Source organism: Schistocerca gregaria, chromosome 1 (assembly GCF_023897955.1).
Source record: "Schistocerca gregaria isolate iqSchGreg1 chromosome 1, iqSchGreg1.2, whole genome shotgun sequence".
Taxonomy (NCBI): Eukaryota; Metazoa; Arthropoda; class Insecta; order Orthoptera; family Acrididae; genus Schistocerca; species Schistocerca gregaria.
Window position 1 is genome coordinate 980828346 of NC_064920.1, and position 22401 is coordinate 980850746.

Below are 22401 nucleotides of genomic sequence, written 5' to 3' on the forward strand. Positions count from 1 at the left end.
TCTGTACTTTGTGCAATTTTCATATTTTTTCGGAACCATTGTGATACTATGAGAGGTTTGAATGAATAAGTATGTTTGAGGTAGATGACACTATTGAAATGAGCAGAGATTTTTTTTTTAGGTTTTGAAAATATTGAAGGAAGCTACGACGATTTTGAGATTCGGCTGGGGTTTTATGATGTTATGATGACGATGTGTATTACGCTGTTGCGGTATGTTTATGATCAATAAGCTGATGCTATATGAGGAATTTGATTATGCTACGTATTTCTTATGATTGAATATTGAAGAAGTGTCGACAAATATGTATATGTGTAATAAAGCAAGGAATTATGAGTATTGGTTAGGGACTCTGGTTTGTGAAAAAGGTTGTTGGAAACCAAGAATCGTACTTTAAGAGTTATGAAATGTATGTAAATGCGTGAATGTATTATAATGTCGACGAAAATTTTTTGGACACTGTTATATCAATAGGATTTTGTTTCTACGGATTTGTAACACAAATTCTTGACCTGTGAAATATTTTTATGAGACTGTTGCTGTAGCGGAAACTGCTGTAGTAAATTTTTCAGTAAGAAAGGTAGTGACCACCTGCACGTAATGCGTCGTGGGCACCCAGCTGTGCGACAGTCGCCTGGGAAAAAAGCCATTAGTGTGTGCCTTTCAGAGGCACAGGTAAAAAAAAAAGGCCATTATCCTCGCTATTGACATTCCTTTGTAGAAAGCATCGTAAATACGACACCCTCAAACTTGAAAACATGATTACACTGTAGAGTTCTTAATTTACGATGTTTACTGAAATGAAATGATGAGAAACATTTTATATCTATTGTCTTTCTAGCTGAGAGATAGCTCATTTTGGTTGATATCCAGTTTCTATCTGCACTGCAGCATTGGTTAAAATAAAATTTAATAGATATACTAATATCACTATTTTCTGTCTACAGACCCAGTAAAGAATCATTTTATGATGTACTTAAAAAAAAACGAAGAAGCACAAAAAGACATTTCCCTTCACAGGATTTGCATACATAATTTTCTTTTGAACTACTTGGTAATATTTCTCGTAGAATAAGTTGTGGTGCACCACTTTAATTATATAGACATTAAGATGTGAATATACATTTCCCTTATCTGCATTGTTGTCTTTAGCGTAATATTTTTTCTGCTTGAGCTTTGTCATGTTTAGGTATAAGTTATAGCATTTGCTGTTGCTGTTTGCCATGCATAGTGCTACTGAATGTCACTTTGTATTACTAGGTTAACCCAAATTTATTACTGATTTATTTTTCTTGTTGCTGCACATTGGCTCATATTAGTTGTAATGTTGCATTGCTTGGTAATTTAGATTTACTGTAGCTTACTTTGCCAATTTCCATATTTTTTTGTCATTGCTGTTTGTGTTAATTGTTTTGCTCTGCTGCATTACCTCGTCCCTTAGTGTAGCATCTGAGCTCAGCAGATTTAAGTTAGCTTAAGAGGGGGTAGACTATATAAGAGAATGAGTTGCGATGAATTAGAAGAAATGCATTGAGAAGCTATAAGAAAATGGTTTGGCAAAAAAAAAAAAAGTATTTCGAAATAGGATATGAACAAAACAGTATGGTTTAGAGACAACAGGTTTAGGTAGAATTTTTTTGGAAATAAATGATGAGGTAAGATAATGGAAAATAAATAATGAGGTAAGAAATATGTGAACATATAACCACAAAAAGCATGCTTAGATAGGATTTTTTTTGGTGGAAACAAACTTTGAAATAAGACGATCTATGGAATGAAGTTTTGGGTTGGACTCCAGTACCAAAAGTTACACTGAAAACAAACCCTGTCCTTTCCTTTTGTGTTATCCCACTATGTGTTTGTGTACCTTTATGTATTTATTTTCTTCCTGTCTATGTGTACTGTTTCATAGAATTTTTTCTCTTCTAATACTAAGCTACATTCACTATGATGAGGAATACTGTTATCCTCAAATATAATTTGCATTAATAACATGTTATGTACTTTGTAAAGATGTTTACACATTATTTATTCTGTTTTGTTCTAATGCTCATGTGTGAAATTGATGTTTCAGAAGTTATTCTGATCTTTTATGTATGTACTTATGTCATAGTTTTTGTAACACTGATGTATTTGTTATGTCGATTCTTTTGTAAAGCCACTATTACTACAAATGTTATCTGTATTGTTATGTTCTTTAATTATGTATTTTTTACCTTTGTTATTGTATTCTTATGTTATAAAATTGTAATTGACAACAGTTTATCAAGTTAAGTAATTTGTAAGTTACATTTCATTGCACACGTTTCTGTTGGTCATAGTATATGGACAATATGTGAAAAGTAGGGACTGTTAATGTTTGCACATGTGTTGATAATTCAGTAAGAGACTGGTTAACAGCATTGCTCATTCTAAGGACATACCAAAAACAATTTTTGCGAGTGCACAAGTGGTGGTTATGGACTTGCTATATTATCCGCAAGACTCTTCAATGGTGATTGTGTGCCTGCACAGTCAAACAGATGGCTGCTGGCCATCTCTACAAGGACTACAGTGGGTCTACACCTTTGATGACTCACCAATACCATTATATCTACAAGGACTGCAGTGGGTCTGTACCTCTGGTGGCCCACCAACACCGTAATCTCTACCAGGACTAAAATGGGTCTGCTCTGTGATGATCTGCCTACCAATATTCTTCAAAACTTCGAGTGACTCTGCTGTGGGTTTACTCTGTTGTGACCCATTACCTGTCAGCATGTCAAGAGTCAGCACTGTCTTTCCACTGGAAGGACAACACTACTTATTTAAGACTGCATGGAAATCCACTACTTCCATGTGCATTTTCTTTTACTACTCAGACTTTGAGAAAAACACTGCAATTTTACTTTGATGAATGATCAGGACTGTCTTTATGAACTGTGAGAAAATTTTAGCTTTTGACCAACATTGTATCGATAAGTGTGTGCATTTCATTTCTTTGTTATTGTAGTTATGAAAAAATTTTCAAATCTGTATTGGCCACTGCCCAAAACAATTAGTAAATTTTTTGTGGGAGCATGGGGGCTATGTAAGTAGGATGTAAGGTTTTTTTATTGGTAACGCCGCCGCCACGTAGCGCTCTGTATGAAAATCACTGGCTGTGCCGTGTGCAGCCTGTGGCTGGTTTGCATTGTTGTCTGCCATTGTACTATTGGGCAGCGGCAGCTGGATGCTAACAGCGCATAGCGTTGCGCAGTTGGAGGTGAGCCGCCAGCAGTGGTGGACGTGGGAAGAGAGATGGCGGAGTTTTGAAATTTGTAAGAATGGATGTCATGAACTGATATATATATTATGACTATTAAGGTAAATACATTGTTTGTTCTCTATTAAAATCTTTCATTTGCTAACTATACCTATCAGTAGCTAGTGCCTTCTGTAGTTTGAATCTTTTATTTAGCTGGCAGTAGTGGTGCTCGCTGTATTGCAATAGTTCGAGTAACGAAGATTTTTGGTGAGGTAAGTGATTTGTGAAAGGTATAGGTTAATGTTAGTCAGGGCCATTCTCTTGTAGGGATTACTGAAAGTCAGATTGCGTTGCGCTAAAAAATATTGTGTGCAGTTTAAGCACAGTTATGTACAATTTTTCTAAGGGGACAGTTCACTCCTTATTACACTAACACTGAGACCCACACAGAGCTTCCCCAAAATCATTTGTCCTGTATCGCCAAAGTCATGCACAGAACGTATTTAAGATTAAACGAAATAAAGAGAGAAAATAAACTAAAGAACCAAATACTGTTGAATTATACATTGATTCATTACCTCTGAAATCAATCTCTGTTAATAAAAATTACGAAAGTTCAATTTAGTATTAATTAAAGAAATAAATAAATGAGAAAAATGACAAGAGGAATCCCAGGCTCAGGCTTGCGCCTCTCACCATCTCCACCGTCGAGAAAAAAACGGATTAAACTAAAATAGACAGGATGAAACCTCTCCCAGTAAATTTCCAGAACCACTTTTCCTGAGAAAAGATCAGTGTCAGATGTAAGGAAAACAGTAGTCTCGCGTCCACATAAACACAATCTCACACCACAACTACGCATTTTGAGTCATCAGTACATACGGTCGTGATGCTGAAAAGATTCCGAGATAGTTTCTTGACATCCATTCAAAAATGGGGCCCAGCTATATAACCTCAGCCAAGCTCGATTACTTTACGACATTGGATAACAGCAAACACAATCTTATTCAATTACAAACACTCAACTGTAAGGTTCCTGCAACAATCACATCCCTGATATCGATGACTCCATACTTACTCAGTACGCTCAATTTACTTGAGCAATATGGTAATGACAACATTCACACAATGGCTTGACAGGGCTTCACAGTCTCTGTTACTCACACCTACCAAAACACTCACTGCATCTAAAGCACTATGCATAAACGACAACAAAACGTAGAAGGGATGGTTCAAATGGCTCTTAGCACTTGAGACTATCAGTCCCCTAGACTTAGAACTACGTAAACCTAACTAACCTAAGGATATCACACACATCCATGCCCGAGGCAGGATTGGAACCTGCGACTGTAGCAGCAGCGTGGTTCCGGACTGAAGAGCCTGTAACCGCTCGGCCACAACGGCCGTTATAGAAAGAATATTATATTACTTACACACCACGGGGATAGAAATAAAAGTATAGGAAATCGTCATTTCATATCAGTTGTTTCAATCTTAACACCCAAAAAGTTGGTATTCTAAGCTTCTGTCTTCTCTGTGCAGAATTCCAGTGTTTACAGTTAAAATCAATAATTGGTAAAGACGCTTAGACTACAAAACATGAAAAAATATTGCAATCCCTTGAGTCTGAATCAAAATGAAATAATATCACAGCAAATCACGATACTAGTAGTTCTCTTGTATGCCTGTAGAAACAATAAAAGACTTAGTAATTTCGTGCTACCTTGTTTACAAGACAAGTAACAATAGACGTATGTGTACCTTCCAGCAAATTGCTTTGTAAAACCTTCAATACAAGTCCTGATTCAAAGGAGATAATCAGAATATAATTTTAATTGTGATTTGCCATTTTTTGGGACCAAATTATTGCAGGTGCACCTAACACTATGTTTTTTTTCGTGAGGGTGGAAGGTTGGGGGGGGGGGGGGTTAATCACACAGACACGACCATCACTACATTCCACGCTACACAAACGATGAAAAAGAGGTCGCTAGCTTCCGAGCTGCGTAGTCCACGCTCTGTGAGGCGTAATAGTGGCCTGAGGAGACTGGTAACAGGACAGGGTTCTTTGGGAAGTCCTTCATCGTCGGATGTGGGGACATTATTGGTCGTCGCGGCCACGATTTTTACAGAAACTAGAAGTTGGAAACATGGCTGAATAGTATAGGCTACGTTAAATGTTCGTACTTGAGCCCAGAGCGAACGCATACTTGTGGCAAAACAGGTAGGTTCATAACAAGTACAGCTCACTGTCCATTGCAAGGAACACGTAGTGGGATTCTAACAAGGAGAAAGAGGTATGTTGATCATAGTACAATATCACTGCGTTCAAAAACTATACCGGAAATGATTCTCTCTGGAGGAAAAAGGATTGTCACGGTCTTTGCATTGCTGTTGGATGTGACAGTTGGCACGTAAGTAGCATTCTCACAAGGAGAAAATTTGAAGTGAACAAGACATAAGAGCGACCAACTGGTGTTTGCTAACATTCTCAGTTACACAAGTTCTCTCGAGGTGAACTGACATTTTGGGTGATGCTCTGATAGTTGTCGAGAAGACTGTTTCCTGTCAGGCATCAGTTGTTCTGAGTCAATTTAATTTTCTGCAGTACTGCTTGGTTTGCAGGCAAACTACTTCTTGCGTGCTGCCTCTGGTAATAGCGTGGTCCTTGCTTCAGCTCATCAACCCATTACAGGCACTCCACCAGTGTTCGACGTCGAGGCCACAGGAGTGGATCACTGTTGCACCATCCCACCTACCTGCTGCAGCCATCTACATCTACATCTACATGACTACTCTGCAATTCACATTTAAGCGCTTCGCAGAGGGTTCATCGAAACACAATCATACTATCTCTCTACTATTCCACTCCCGAACAGCGAGCGGGAAAAACGAACGCCTAAACCTTTCTGTTCGAGCTCTGATTTCTCTTATTTTATTTTGATGATCATTCCTACCTATTTAGGCTGGGCTCAACAAAATATTTTCGCATTCGGAAGAGAAAGTTGGTGACTGAAATTTCGTAAAAAGGTCTCGCCGCGACGAAAAACGTCTTTGCTGTAATGACTTCCATCCCAACTCGTGTATCATATCTGTCACACTCTCTCCCCTACAACGTGATAATGCAAAACGAGCTGCCCTTTTTTGCACCCTTTCGATGTTCTCTGTCAATCCCACCTGGTAAGGATCCCACACCGCGCAGCAATATTCTAACAGAGGACGAACGAGTGTAGTGTAAGCTGTCTCTTTAGTGGACTTGTTGCATCTTCTAAGTGTCCTGCCAATGAAACGCAACCTTTGGCTCGCCTTCCCGACAATATTATCTGTGTGGTCCTTCCAACTGAAGTTGTTCGTAATTTTAACACCCAGGTACTTAGTTGAATTGACAGCCTTGAAAACTGTACTATTTATCGAGTAATCGAATTCCAACGGATTTCTTTTGGAACTCATGTGGATCATCTCACACTTTTCGTTATTTAGCGTCAACTGCCACCTGACACACCATACAGCAATCTTTTCTAAATCGCTTTGCAACTGATACTGGTCTTCGGATGACCTTACTAGACGGTAAATTACAGCATCATCTGCGAACAATCTAAGAGAACTGCTCAAATTGTCACCCAGGTCATTTATATAGATCAGGAACAGCAGAGGTCCCAAGACGCTTCCCTGGGGAACACCTGATTTCACTTCAGTTTTACTCGATGATTTGCCATCTATTACTACGAACTGCGACCTTCCTGACAGGAAATCACGAATCCAGTCGCACAACTGAGACGATAGGCCATAGGTCCGCAGCTTCATTAGAAGTCGCTTGTGAGGAACGGTGTCAAAAGCTTTCCGGAAATCTAGAAATACGGAATCAACTTGAGATCCCCTGTCGATAGCGGCCATTACTTCGTGTGAATAAAGAGCTAGCTGTGTTGCACAAGAAACCATGCTGATTACGTATCAATAGATTGTTCCCTTCGAGATGATTCATAATGTTTGAATACAGTATATGCTCCAAAACCCTACTGCAAACCGACGTCAATGATATAGGTCTGTAGTTAAATAGATTACTCCTACTACCCTTCTTGAACACTGGTGCGACCTGCGCAATTTTCCAATCTGTAGGTACAGATCTATCAGTGAGCGAGCGGTTGTATATGAGTGCTAAGTAGGGAGCTATAGTATCAGCGTAATCTGAAAGGAACCTAATCGGTATACAATCTGGACCTGAAGACTTGCCCGTATCAAGCGATTTGAGTTGCTTCGCAACCCCTAAGGTATCTACTTCTAAGAAACTCATGCTAGCAGATGTTCGTGTTTCAAATTCTGGAATATTCCATTCGTCTTCCCTGATGAAGGAATTTCGGAAAACTGCGTTCAATAACTCTGCTTTAGCGGCACAGTCGTCGGTAACAGTACCATCGTCACTGCGCAGCGAAGGTATTGACTGCGTCTTGCCGCTTGTGTGCTTTACATACGACCAGAATTTCTTCGGATTTTCTACCAAATTTCGAGACAATGTTTCGTTGTGGAACCTATTAAAGGCATCTCGCATCGAAGTACGTGCCAAATTTCGCGCGTCTGTAAATTTTAGCCCATGGGAGGGGAATGCTGTCTTGTCCATTCACATGGCGTCCCGGCCCGACGGCATGGGATCATACTTTGCTAGCCCACGAAGAGAGGTACCAGGGAGGTGGTGGCTGGACTCGCTTCTTCCAGATTTTATTTTCTCTGGGGCAACCAGTTGGCATCTCGCATCCAACTGTGACTGCTCCTCTGGGACAGCAGATGTTGCATGACTGCAGGACTGTCTCATCCGCACCTACTCCATACTGCTCGCACCAGCCTCTTGGCTCTCTCTGTGTCAGTGTCAACCATTGTGTCTCCTCACGCCAGGTTCCTGATGCCTACACATAACTTTACAAAAATATGATCACACATGTCTATTGCTAATATATTTATTATTTGAGATTTTAAATCACCATCCATTAAGTGTCTATCTTTGACAATAACGTTATTTGTTTGCATCAAGTACATTCCTTACACAATATCGATTACAATTTTGCTTTCTTAACACATTCATTGCTTAATTATTGACGTCTTGGCCTTCATCTATACATTAAAATAGTCACCAGGCTGGATTTCACCCTGCTTTTTACGTGATCGAAACAATTTTTGAGAATGACTCTCACTTTTCTCTACAAACATGTGTAAACTTTCACTCAGATTTGTACATCTTAAGTTAGTGGCTAGTAACCATCGTTCTCCATCACCATTACACACACACTTACATTATAGTTATTTCTTAATGTTAGTCACACTTTATAATTACTTAGAATAAATGCAACTTTCTAACATCACACCTTATCACCAATACATGCTATCAATTTCTTTTACTTTCTTGATCAGTTTAAATGTTTATCATGCACCACTCTTCATCTTCCTTTTCAACAAGTAATCCCTTGATAATCAACATGCTTAAAAAAATTCAAAAACCTTAATACTTCCGACTCTCTGTCTCATCTCTGCTCGTTAGCTTCCTTTATGGACACTTCATCACATATTGTCCGCAGCTCGTGACCTAGTAGTTAGCGTTGCTTTCTCTGAATCATGGGGTCCCATTTTCGATTCCCGGCTGGGTCGAAGATTTTCTCCGCCGGGTACTTAATGTTTATGTTATCCTCATCATCATTCGGGTAGTGGCGAGACTGTAAATGGAAAGACTGGAACTTGTATGGGCGATGTACCAATATCATCATCATCACCATCATCATATCTCCACCCTGTGTTTTCTCTTTCCACTCAACATCTTTCCCTGATCTCGTCATGCTCTTCCTTGGTCGTTATTGTATCCTCCACATATGGGTCCATTGTTACTCTGCTGATCTGACACATATATTAACTGTATATCACACACCATTTCCTTCTGTTCCTGCTGGCACCTGCATTACATTATCCCTTAATTTTACATATCAATTACCACATGCATTCATTGAAGACATCATTAAAAAAAATGAAATTCGCCAGTGGAAGAGGCTAAACAGCGAGGTCTACGGTCTTATAGGATTAGGGAAGGACTGGGAAGGAAGTCGGCCGTGCCCTTTCAATGGAACCATCCCGGAGTTTGCCTGAAGTGACATAGGGAAATCACGGAAAACCTACATCAGGATGGCCGGATACGGGGTTGAACCGTCGTCCTTCCGAATGCGAGTCAAGTGTGTTAACCACTGCACCACCTCACTCGGTGCTTACTTATGAGCTCCCCTGTTTTCTCAACCGTTTTGTTTCAATACACGATACCTGTCGACTTTGCTGTTTCAACACGAGTCTCTTTTGACATAACCATATATTTTCAGCTGGTCTGCCTTTCCATAAAGCTTCATGGCAAAAGTTGGTCTTCATACTGCATCTGTTCAATCTTCATTCACTGTGTTCTTGACGTGATGATCCAAACTGAAATCTATGTCAAAAAAAAAAGCTTGTCACAGTTTGTATCAACATGTGTTGTGATTGCCACCACTTAGTGCATAATTTCTCTAGGCAGGTTCTTTAGCATAAGCCGACTGATTTCCCTGAATCTTTATCATCTGGCCATCTCTCCCCATATCTGCCTAAGGCTTCTAAACAACTATTTAACATCTGCCTCAAAGTACTTTAAATCTTCACGGTCCCAACGCCCTCTGGCGTGGATGGTTCTACTTACTTACGACCCTGAAGCACCCCAGCGTTGACATCATTCTGGTGCCTCTTTGACACAAACTACAACTCTCACTAATCTCTGTATAACTCCGGTTCCACTGACAAACTCCCTACTCCACCACTCAATGAAGTTTACCAGACTCACGTCATTCAGACTCATCAATACCCAGAACACAGAACTGAATAACTTTGTTAAGTAACATTTCTCTGTATGTATGTGTGTATGTCTAAACGCCTGAAGATGAACAGAACATGTTCGAAACGCGTTGTATTACGTTAAATTAAACATAAAATAAAATAGTGACTGGTAGCAGAAATTAGAAATAAATAATTATCCCACACAGTCACGGTTCACAATCATAGCCAATATGGCTGAGAATAACTTAGTGAAGCATATTCTCAAATTCAGGAGACTCAAACCCAAGTGGATGTGTTGGTAAAAAATGTGACAGACGCAGTCAGCGAGCTGCAAGACATATGCAAAAACTTACCTACAGAAGGAAAAAAGTTAAGTCTAAGAGTAGACCACTTAAGTTTAGAGTCAAAATTTGCCAAGAAACAGAGAGATAAGATACGTGCAGATGTAAAGGAAACAACTGAAGATGTTGAAGCCGGGATGCTGGATAAGGTCAGCACCATTGCTGGAAAGGTAGTGTCAGAGCGGAAAACTTATGTAGCTACTGTAGAAAATCTCTAAATGATAGAGAAAATCAGTTTCTAGCTAAAAGAGATTCAGGTTTAAAGGAAGCAGAGGAAAGGTTACGAGGCAGTATTGCTAAAACTACTGACATTCCAATACAACATTAGACGAAACAAACCCATGCTATTAGAGAGGTTAGATACTTTCACTGGTTACCCACAACATGGGGCTAGCCCGTCGAAGGAAAATAGCGAAGGTTGCAGAATGCAACAACACTTACCGGCAGCTGTACCTGTCGAGCAAGCTCAACTACCATGAGCTACACCACAAGCGAACACAAACACGTCTGTCACTGACAGCGCGGGGAGTTTTTCAACATTACTTGCAGATGAAGGATTATTTAGGCATCGGCGATTTCCGGTATTTAACTCTGAAGGCAGAAGAACAAACCCCGTGGTCTTTATCAGAGCATTTCGAAATGTTTCACCTCGTACCTGGCCCGAAGCCCAGAAAATTAGATTTGTTGTCGGATACACTCAGGGTGACGTTCTGCTATGGGCTACGGACATGGCGGATTGTTGCCACTACTATGAACAGTTTGAGAGAACCTTTCTGGATAAGCATAGGTCGGCCATACAAGAGAGGCTCAGACAAGAAGTATACAATCGAGCTCCATTCAATAGCAAACATGGAAGCTTAAGGGGCTATAATGAAAAATATCTTAATAAAACCAGATACTGGATGAACCCGGTATCTCAAATAGACGTGCTGAAAATTTTAAAAAGACATATTCCTGCCCACATTAGGGAAAAACTCATTACTATCCCGGAAGATGACACCAAATACTTTCTACCTGTACTGGACTCAATAGATTTGATGTACAAAGGGAGGCCAGTACAACCTAAGCCTGTTAATACGCAAATAGCGCCACAGAGATTTACGGACCAACAAGTAAACAACGGATTCGTAGTACAACACGGATGGCAAGCTTACCCCACACAGACCTACGACAACGGTAACAGAAATCACAACAGCAATGGACAAAGCCATAAATTCAAGGCCGGATATAAAAGAAGTAGGCAAAAATTTAACAAAAACAACTACAACGGGCAAATAGCATATGGCCAGCCTATACAATATGTACACACACAAGCTACCGGCAGTAATTAGCCGATTGCTTGGCAAACACAAACCAATACCAGACAGCCGAATATCCCACAGACAGCGGGATTCGCCAGAAAAGTAACGCACTTATGACGAATAAAGCACAAAGGCAAAGAGAATTGCAGTTGAGAGCCTCACAGGATACTAACTGGCGCAATTAAAGACCAACAGTCCATATATGGAAGTTCACTGGAATACTCTCTTTCAAATTCTGAAGCTGGCAGGAGTAAAATACAGGGAGCGAAAGGCTATTTACAGTTTGTACAGAAACCATATGGCAGTTACAAGAGACGCGGGGCATGAAAGGGAAGTAGTGGTTGGGAAGGAAGTGAGACAGGGTTGTAGCCTATCCCCGATGTTATTCAATCTGTGTATTGAGAAAGCAGTAAGGGAAACAAAAAAAAAAATTCAGAGTAGATACTAAAATCCATTGACAAGAAATAAAAACTTTGAGGTTCGCCAATGACATTGTAAATCTGTCAGAGAGAGGAAAGGACTTGGAAGAGCAGTTGAACGGAATGGACAGTGTCTTAAAAGAAGGATGTAAGATGAACATCAACAAAAGCAAAACGAGGATACTGGAATGTAGTCGAAGTAAGTCGCGTGATGCTAAGCGAATTAGATTAGGAAGTGAGACACTTAAAGTAGTAAATGAGTTTTACTATTTGGGGAGCAGTTTAACAGATGATGGTCGAACTAGAGAGGATACTCGTAAAATGTAGACTGGCAATGGTAAGGAAAGCGTTTCTGAAGAAGAAAAATTTGTCAACGTCGTGTATAGATTTAAGTATCAGGAAGTCGTTTCTGAAAGTATTTGTATGGAGAGTAGCCATGTATGGACGATCAATAGTTTGGACGGGAAGAGAATAGAAGCTCTCGAAATGTGGTGCTACAGGAGAATGCTGACGATGAGATGGGTAGATCACATAACTAATGAGAAGGTATTGAACAGAACTGGGGAGAAGAGAAATTTGGGTTACACCTTGGCTAGAAGAAAGGATCGGTTGGTAGGACATGTTCTGAGGCATCAAGGGATCACCAATTTAGAATCATAGAGGGAGAACAAGAGATGAATACACTAGACAGATTCAGAAGGGTGTAGGTTGCAGTAGGTACTGGGAGATGAAGAATATTGCACAGGATAGAGTAGTATGGAGAGCTGCATCAAACCAGTCTCAGGACTGAAGACCACCACAACAACAACAACAACAAAAACATTGTCCCATGTAGACGATCCATTTTAATTATAACCTGTTCCACATTTCAGCAAAAAGGTATATTTGCTTGATTAGTGCTCTGCAGCCACACTCACCAATCAAAAATTCTCTAGTAGGTTTCATCATCAAGCAAATATTACGGAGATGCTTCGTGGACTCAAATTGGTCAAAGTTCTTTTCGTGAGACAACTATTCAGAAAATTTGAAGAATGTGCATTGGTGGCTGACTACCGAACCACACTACCACCTAGAAGGTACTGTATATTTCGCGTAAGATAAGAGGAATTACGGCCCGTACAAATGCATATAGAAAGTGGTTTTTTTTTTTCCAAGAATCTGTTTTGGCAAGGTGTCCTCCAACAGGCGCCATACGGTAGTTTCAAAAATGGTTCCAATGGCTCTGAGCACTATGGGACTTAACATCTGTGGTCATCAGTCCCCTAGAACTTAGAACTACTTAAACCTAACTAACCTAAGGACATCACACACATCCATGCACGAGGCAGGATTCGAAACTGCGACGTAGCGGTCGCGCGGTTCCAGACTGAAGTGTCTAGAACCGCTCGGGCACTCCTGCCGGCTACGGTAGTTTGCGGAGTATGTATGTTCTCTAAAAATGTAGGAACAGACGTCATGATCACATGACCAGCTTTCATGCATTACATATATTGACAGAGAAATGGAAATGGTAATGCCGTGTGACTAGTGCTTCCCGTCGGGTAGACCGTTCGTCTGGTGCAAGTCTTTCGAGTTGACACCACTTCGGCGACTTGCGTGTCGATGGGGATGAAATGACGATGATGAGGATAACACAACACCCAGTCCCTGAGTGGAGAAAATCTCCGACCCAGCCGGGGATCGAACCCGGGCCGTTAGGTATGACATTCCGTCGCCCTAACCACTCAGCCACCAGGGGCGAATGACAGAGAAATTAAAAGACATGAGAATCTGCGACACACATGCAGAACTAGCGAGCATCTGTCTGTTTCACGGTTCAGTCCCATAATTTCAAGTTTGAAGTCGGATAACAAATGACAAAAGAAAAACTTTCCGGGTAATACAATAACATATTATCAGTTTTCTGATTTTTTTTCCTTTATTTGTACTGTGCAGTGTAACTGCAACACTGGGAATAAAAAAAAATGTTGCCCCAAAAAGAAAATAAACTGAAAGTTAATTGAATTTTAGTAACGTAGTTAATGGTAACGTAGTTAATAGTAGCTGTAAATAAATTTCTTGTAGTTTGGTGGACGTTACTCAGTATCCTCAGAATGATAATTAATGTCGTCAGCTCTTGCTCTTGAAGCTTCTCTGGAGATGCCGTCTCATGGAAGAACTGCATTGTTCTCAATAATCGTGTATAGACAGTTATTGTTTCAGGCGTACTATTTCTTAAGTTACAGAGTCGCCGTATCCTTACATTGTACTGACCCTCTCTATTCCGGGGATTATACCCTTTATTATCATTTTATAACACTCAATACATTTTTACATATAGCAAATTCGTCAATTACAATTACAAAAGTTATCGGAAATTACAAAAAATAAAATCGTCCGGTAGTGAGATGCATAGAGTGTGATACAAAAGCAACAACAATTCTTTCGCTTTTAAAGAAATATCGTCAAAATGTTTTGAATAAACAATGCTGATTACGCTTTCTTTAATTACTCGTAAACTACTCCATCCCAAATCTTCCTCACACATTTCTGTTTTCAAATAAACTGTACGTACATTATTGTTTGATGTGAATAGAATTTCAATAAATATTACAGTAATCCAAATAATCGCTTTGTTTCCATCATCAATAAGAATTCGTTTTATGGATTTCAGTAGTCACTATGTATTAGGCTTTGTTATGATTAGCACTTGCGTTGTAAGTTGACATCATGTTAATCAAAATTGTTAGAGGTTTCAAACATTACAAAACAACATCTTTGGTATCGCTTTCATTATTGATTCACGTAAGTGAACGATTCTCATTGTAATTAAACAGATTGATTATACATGTTCCTAGCAATGGATGCATGTAATATTGACGAGTGCTTTGACATGACGTTACTGAAAATTACATTTTGATGTTCAGAGGATGAAATTACCCTAGTGGGTCCTACTTAGCGATTTAACAGATAATTAAGCAACCTGAATTAACCTTAGTGCAGTGTGAACGATAAGCTAAGTTAGTTCTTGGAATCATATGAAGAATAAGCTGTTACGTTTCAACTGTGAAATCTTTCTTCTTTCCGAATCGAATGATTCTACGTCAAGGGAAGTACCATACAGGTTTAAACCAGTGAGTTTGCGAGTATTTAAATATTTGACATAAATAACCACATCTTTTGATTGCATTGACTCAGAGGCTTAACATTTTTGCATAATCAAAGGATTATAGGTATCAACATGTGACATAAATTTCAACGTGATACATGTACCCGTTCCTAAGAAAAAGACGGTTTAACAGACGAACGGGCGGAGAGACAGTCTGATAATAAACAACAACAAAATTGTTTTGGAGTGATATAATTACAAATTCATAATTTTCGTGTTTTTTCCCCTTTAAACGTACAGTGAAAGCTTGCATCTTGTCAAATTTTATGATTCCAGACCAAAGGGAAGTATCGTATAGGTTTTGATGAGTAAGTTTGTTGGTATCAAAATATGTGATATAAATGGCCGTATCTTTTGATTGCACTAACTTAGCACCCAACAGCTATCATATCGCCAAGGGACCGTAAATCTTAATGTGTGACATAAATTTTAATTTGATATATCTACCTGTTTTTGAGAGAAAGAGTTTTAAACAGTGGGACACACAGACAGACAAACGGAGAACAAGTGACCCCATAAGGATTTCTTTTTTACCGGTTGAGGTACGGAACTCTATAAACGACGCGAGCTAAAAGAGTTTAGCGCAGGTCTGCAACTTTTTTCACCCTGTATTCCAATAGATATAGAAATAGCCGTCTATCAGCCTAATGGAAACTTAACAGTTTACGCCAAAATAGTATCTTTCAGCTGGGAGCATATTGTGAAAATACTTCTAGGTAATTTGAAAAATACACTAAGGTGACAAAAGCAATGAGATAGCGATATGAACATATACAGTTGGGGGTAGTATCGCTAAAGCAAGGTATAAAACGGTAGTGCATTGGCGGAGCTGTCATTTGTACTCAGGTGATCCATGTGAAAGCGTTTCTGACGTGATTATGGCCGTACGACCGGAATTAACAGACTTTGAACTCGGATTGATAGTTGAAGCTAGACTCACGGGACATTCCGTTTCGGAATTCCTTAGGGAATTCAATATTTTAAGATCCACTGTCCAAAGTTGTTGTTGTTGTTGTTGTCTTCAGTCCTGAGACTGGTTTGATGCAGCTCTCCATGCTACTCTATCCTGTGCAAGCTGCTTCATCTCCCAATACCTACTGCAACCTACATCCTTCTGAATCTAAGAGTGTGCTGAAAATACCAAATTTCAGGCATTATCTCTCACCACGGACAATGCATTCACTTGACGACCGAGAGCAGCGGCGTTTGCGTAGCGTTGCCAGTGCTAACAGCGAAGCAACACTGCGAGAAATAACCGCAAAAATCAATGTGGGAGGTACTACGAGCGGAGAGCGCGGCAAAATTTGATGTTTATGGGCTATGACATCAGACGACAGACACGAGTGCTTTTGCTAACTGCACGACATTGCCTGCAATGCCTTCGCAGGGTTCGTGACCATATCGGTTGGCCCTAGGCGAAATCGATGGCCTAGTCAGAGGGTCCAGCTATCAGATGGTAAGTGCTGATAGTAGCGTTCGAAACTGATGGAGACCCCACGAAGCCACGGACCCAAGTTGTCAACAAGGCATTGTGGAAACTGGTGGTGGCTCCATAATGGTGTGGGCTGTGTTTACATGGAATAGACCGGGTCCTCCAGTCCAACTGAACCAATCTTTGACTGGAAGTGGTTATGTTCGGCTTCTTGGAGATAATACGCAGCCAAATTTCAGGCATTATCTCTCACCACGGACAATGCAGTGGTTCGACGGCCTTCACTTGACGACCGAGAGCAGCGGCGTTTGCGTAGCGTTGCGTATGGGACTTCATAGTCCCAAATGATTATTAAATTTTTGTAGACGACAGAGCACCATGTCACTCGGCCATAGTTGTTTGTGATTGATTCGAAGAAACATTCTGGACAATTCAAGTGAATGCTCTGGCCACCCGCATCGCCCAACATGAATCACGTCGAACATGTATGGGACTTAATCGAGATTCCAGCTCGTGCACAAAATCTTGCACCAGCTACAATTTCGTAATTATGGACGGCTGTAGATACAGTATGGTTCAATATTTCTTTAGGGGACTTCCAACGACTTATTGAGTCCATGCCACGTCGAGTTGTACCACTACTCCGGTCAAAAGGCGCTCCAACACGATTTTAGGGGGTATCCCACAATTTTTGTCACCTCAGTGCACAGTGTTTCTACAGCTGTTTGTAGGATTGGGAATAACATTACCGTTTCCTCAAACACACGGAAACAGTGGGAATACGACATTTTCGACATGCCATCATGCCCCCCCCCCCCCGTCTCCTCTCTCGCGAATGTAATGTCTTTCCACTATTACAGCATCCCCTCTCCTGTATCTAGTCGTTACATTAAGGTGGTGCAGTCCCTCTCTACCGAATATTCCGATCACTCCGTCTGCATAAAGTTTCTTATTTCTCTGAACGTCTCTCCTATACAGATATCTAGTGCTAGCAAATTTCGACTACTCGCTCTGTGTAAATAAGAGCATATTTTTTCTACTGGTCTGCGAGCTCTCTCAGTTTTGGCACAAAGCTCTCAGTCATTTTGGGATGGGATGGTGCTGTGATTATAATAGTTGTCTTCCTTGGCATATATTTTAGCTTTCTAGAAAAATATCCAAGAGATCTCCAAAATCGCTAGACACTTTGATCTAGTGCTGGTCATAAATTCCGACCACTTGCTCTGTATAAATACATATATCCTGTATGACCATTTTCTATCCGAATTTTACCGTATTTTATACTTTTTATCGTTTTTTCCATATTTTTTCCATTTCTTTCCAATTTTATCCCTACCTATATGTTTCCATTTTCTATTCGTAAATGTACATGTGTATACAGAGCGGTCAGAAACAGTGCGAGAAGTTTGTAAGGCTGTTGCACTGTATGTTGTGCTGACATTGTTAAGAAAAAACTTCGATACGTTGCACCATTTCCGTGTTAATTAGCATTGAAGTTAGCCAATCAGTCCGTTCCACACGCAAATACAAGCGGCCATTCCATATACAAGAGCCTCGACTTTGATCCTTATTACCGTCTCATAGCCAATTTTTATATCGCTATATTGTTCGGTTATAGGAAAATGAACGAAGAACACATCTGACAACACTATCTTTGGGAGACCGCTTGAATTTGTGCTAGCAACTGCGTGGTTGGCTACCTTCAATGCTCTTTGCTAACTCGGAAACGGTGAAACGTATAGAATTTTTTTCAAATGGCTCTAGGCTCTATGGGACTTAACGTCTGAGCTCATCAGTCCTCTAGACTTAGATCTACTTAAACCTAACTAACCTACGGACATCATACACATCCATGCCCGAGGCAGGATTCGAACCTGCGACCGTAGCAGCAGCGCGGTTCGGGACTGAAGTGCCTAGGACTGCGCGGTCACAGCGGCCGGCAAATTTTTTTTTCTGAACATTTGTTTCTCAGCACACCCTGCCCTGCAACACGAAATGAACAACGAGAACACAGCGTTTCCAGCCTCCTTTGCGTGTTTCTACGAGAATCTGGCAGATACGTCATAAAGAATATAAGTGTGTGCTTAATACAGTGCTGTCGCAACAAGCCTTTGCTGGTGTCCCCTTATCCTATCCTCACCTTCTGCCTGCAAGTGATAATAAGTAAACTTGGGCGTTACTGGCATCTCCAACCTTTTGACGTCCCACAACAGCGGACAGAAATGAAGGGGAAGACTTCTGGGAGTTGCTGACAGCCAATGAGAGCGCTGTATCTGAGCTTTGAATACTGTCGGTTTTATAAAGAGGCGCGCCAGTACTTCCCCCGGTTACACGGTAAACATATACGTGGGACGTAGAGGCTTTGGTCTTCTCAGATACGAATGACTTTGGTCGAGAACGCACTGTCGCAGCCGCAGGAATATTTTTCTCGTAGGGACAGCGGGAATCGAGAAGAGATGGCGGTGATTCTCCTTTTATCGACCATGGGTAGAATTTTTTTCCGGCAATCAATATGCGTTTGTTGTCCATATGGTGGGAGGTACTTCGCCAGCTAAATGGTTCGTATACACACTGTAAAAGAGCCATTCGTCTTCTCGGACAGATGACGTAGAGCGCGCTGCGCGTGAGACTTTGTGTGGACTGCGAGCTGTGACGGCTTATCAACAGACGGCACGCGAGCTGTGGGCGGCTCTACTGTCATATTTATCAGTGACCAGCAGAGGTACCGTGACCTCGGAGAGTCGATGACTGGCCATATAGAAATACAAGGTGGGCGGGAAGTAACTAGGTATTGTTAAATGGCTGTTAAGTTTTTAATGTTGATGGGATAATATTGGAAATAGCGCAAACATACAGAACACTAAATAGGATTGTGATTTTTCGTGCTGCGTAGTACTGACGATGGCCGCGAGAGGCGATACGCTCAAAAATAAAAACGATGGCCGATCTCTTATAGCTGGATAATGAGCACAGATTGCTTCACTCTATGAGGTATGGAATTTGATCATTCTTATGCAGAGATGGTGGCATACAGTGAAGCGTAGAAATGGCACAATTCGTCTGGAGACAATGAAGAATTGTCAAACGAGGCTAATGACCACAAGTTCGGTAAAGGATGCAGCAGAGCAGGTCAGACATCCACGTCTCGGCGTCCTGGGAATGTGGCGATTGTGTAGGACATTTTCACTCGTAACCTGGGAAGTGTATGCATTCTTAGCAGTGTCTATTCCGCCAGGTTGGTCGCGCTGGGGACGATCACGTAAACGTTGTCAAAACATTACAAACTTCTGCAAAAGATGGGCTGGTGTAGAGTGTTCACAGCCAGGCTCTACGTGTCTGCACTTGAACTGTCACAATACGTCAAAATTAAGTTGACACTCTGCGTAGGGGGCACTGGGAGCGACCATAAATGCATTTCCCATGTATGGTCTTTCCTATTGGCCACTGCGCCGAGTGTCAACTTAGTTTGCGCGTATAATAGATATCCTACTGGGCAGTTCACTGTTCACGTTCTACACACATTTATCCGGCAAGTTATTCGTAATCTAGGTGTGTATTTTGTGCAGTGTAGTGTCTGTTATACTGTGCAGTACACACACGCCTCTTAAAAACCAGTAAACCTCAGAATTTTTACAATAATGTCATAAATTTAATTTATATTATGTGTTATTTGCTTAACATTTAATGTCTTTGTCGTTAAATATTTACAGTTTGTTTGTAAATCTCTCTGTAGTATTTGTTCAACAAAGTCTTTGAAATGGCGTATTTCTTGTTAAATAATTCGTTGCAATTAGAACATAAATTCTTGTACACTCACTCGTAGACCATCGAAAATATGGAAGAATACGCTTAAAATGGTAAAATTGTGAAAAATATGGAAAAATATTGCAGTCGAGTTTAGGAAGAGTTCGAGTTTGGAATCCGTCGAGTCGGGGCGGAGGCGTGTGCTACGCGTCGTGTCCTGCCGGTTAAGTGAGCCCCCACCGCCATGGGTTGATCCTCAGCAAAACATTACCGATTTGTGACATATGATATTCCTGACAAGTATTTTACAAAGGTTTTCTGTGTGCCGTATATTCGCGTTCGCTTCCGCCGCGCCGGTTACGTCTTGGGTTGCAGTGAAGACTGAGTACAGTAACCACTGTTACAACGAGTGACATACGGGAGGACGACGGTTTAATCCCGTCTCCAGCCATCCTGATTTAGGTTTTCCGTGATTTCCTTAAATCTTTTCAGGCAAATGCCGGGATGGTTCCTTTGAAAGGGCACGGCCGATTTCCTTCCCAATCCTTCCCTAACCCGACCTTGCGCTCCCTCTCTAATGACCTCGTTGTCGACGGGACGTTAAAAACTAACCACCACCACCACAGCCGGCAGCGGTGGTCTCGCGGTTCTAGGCGCGCAGTCCGGAGCCGTGCGACTGCTACGGTCGCAGGTTCGAATCCTGCCTCGGGCATGGATGTGTGTGATCTCCTTAGGTTAGTTAGGTTTAAGTAGTTCTAAGTTCTGGGGGACTGACGACCACAGCAGTTGAGTCCCATAGTACTCAGAGCCATTTTTTAACCACCACCACAACGTGTGACGTAATACTAAAAATTCTGACCTGTGATGAGATTGACCGTAATTAGAAACGTGACACAAAAGTAGTGTGTGCCTCATACTGTGTCTAAACAGAATATATGAGTCAACCAGTGTAAAAAATATGGCACTGGTTATTACAAACCCTTTATCATTGTGCAAACGATGTTGAGAAGCCACACCCTGATTAGAAACTACTCCCAAAGCAGGCATATTTGATTAGCATTTGTCTATGAGGCTATAATCACATCAAAACTGAATCTAGGCTGCTATTTTGGTTAATAACAATCGACATTATACTAGTGTTTCAGTGTGAAACCTGATACTCAATGTCAACGCCATCTAGAAGTGGCTAAGCCTCAGGTGCCTGAATAGTCATGAGGGTAGGGGGGGGGGGGGAGGTGGAATTGAATGTAACTCGCTCAGTTCCCTTGGCTGTAACATGACACCAGAACTCCTTGTCAGAGAACTGAACCAGGTGTAACCAGTTATAACCATTTATGTGCTCATACCGACAGGACCTCAAATGCATGGGCAGGCGTGGGGCAGGGTTTGGGAGTAGGAGGAAGCGAACTTAAATACAGCTCGCCCAAATGCATAATCTGATACCGGAAGTGACGTCATCAAACGGGTTATAACTCATTCTTGACTCGTGTCAATCTTGCTTTCCTATTAGACACCCATTTTATTGGCACTGTAACTTTGGTCCTCAGTGCAGGCTTGGGCGTCATCTTCAAATTCTGTTTGAAAACATCAACAACATGGTTCAAATGGCTCTGAGCACTATGGGACTTAACATCTATGGTCATCAGTCCCCTAGAACTTAGAACTACTTAAATCTAACTAACCGAAGGACATCACACAACACCCAGCCATCACGAGGCAGAGAAAATCCTTGACCCCGCTGGGAATCGAACCCGGGAACCCGGGCGTGGGAAGCGAGAACGCTACCGTACGACCACGAGATGCGGGCTGTCTGGGTCTCCAGATAACATCGCTCCATATACATTCAATTACCGAATGCTCTATCTGTTTTTAAATCTGTCTAACCACCTGCAAATCGAAAAATATAGAACTATTCTTTCCGCACTAGACATTTTATTTACATCTTGCAATAGTGGACCAGTC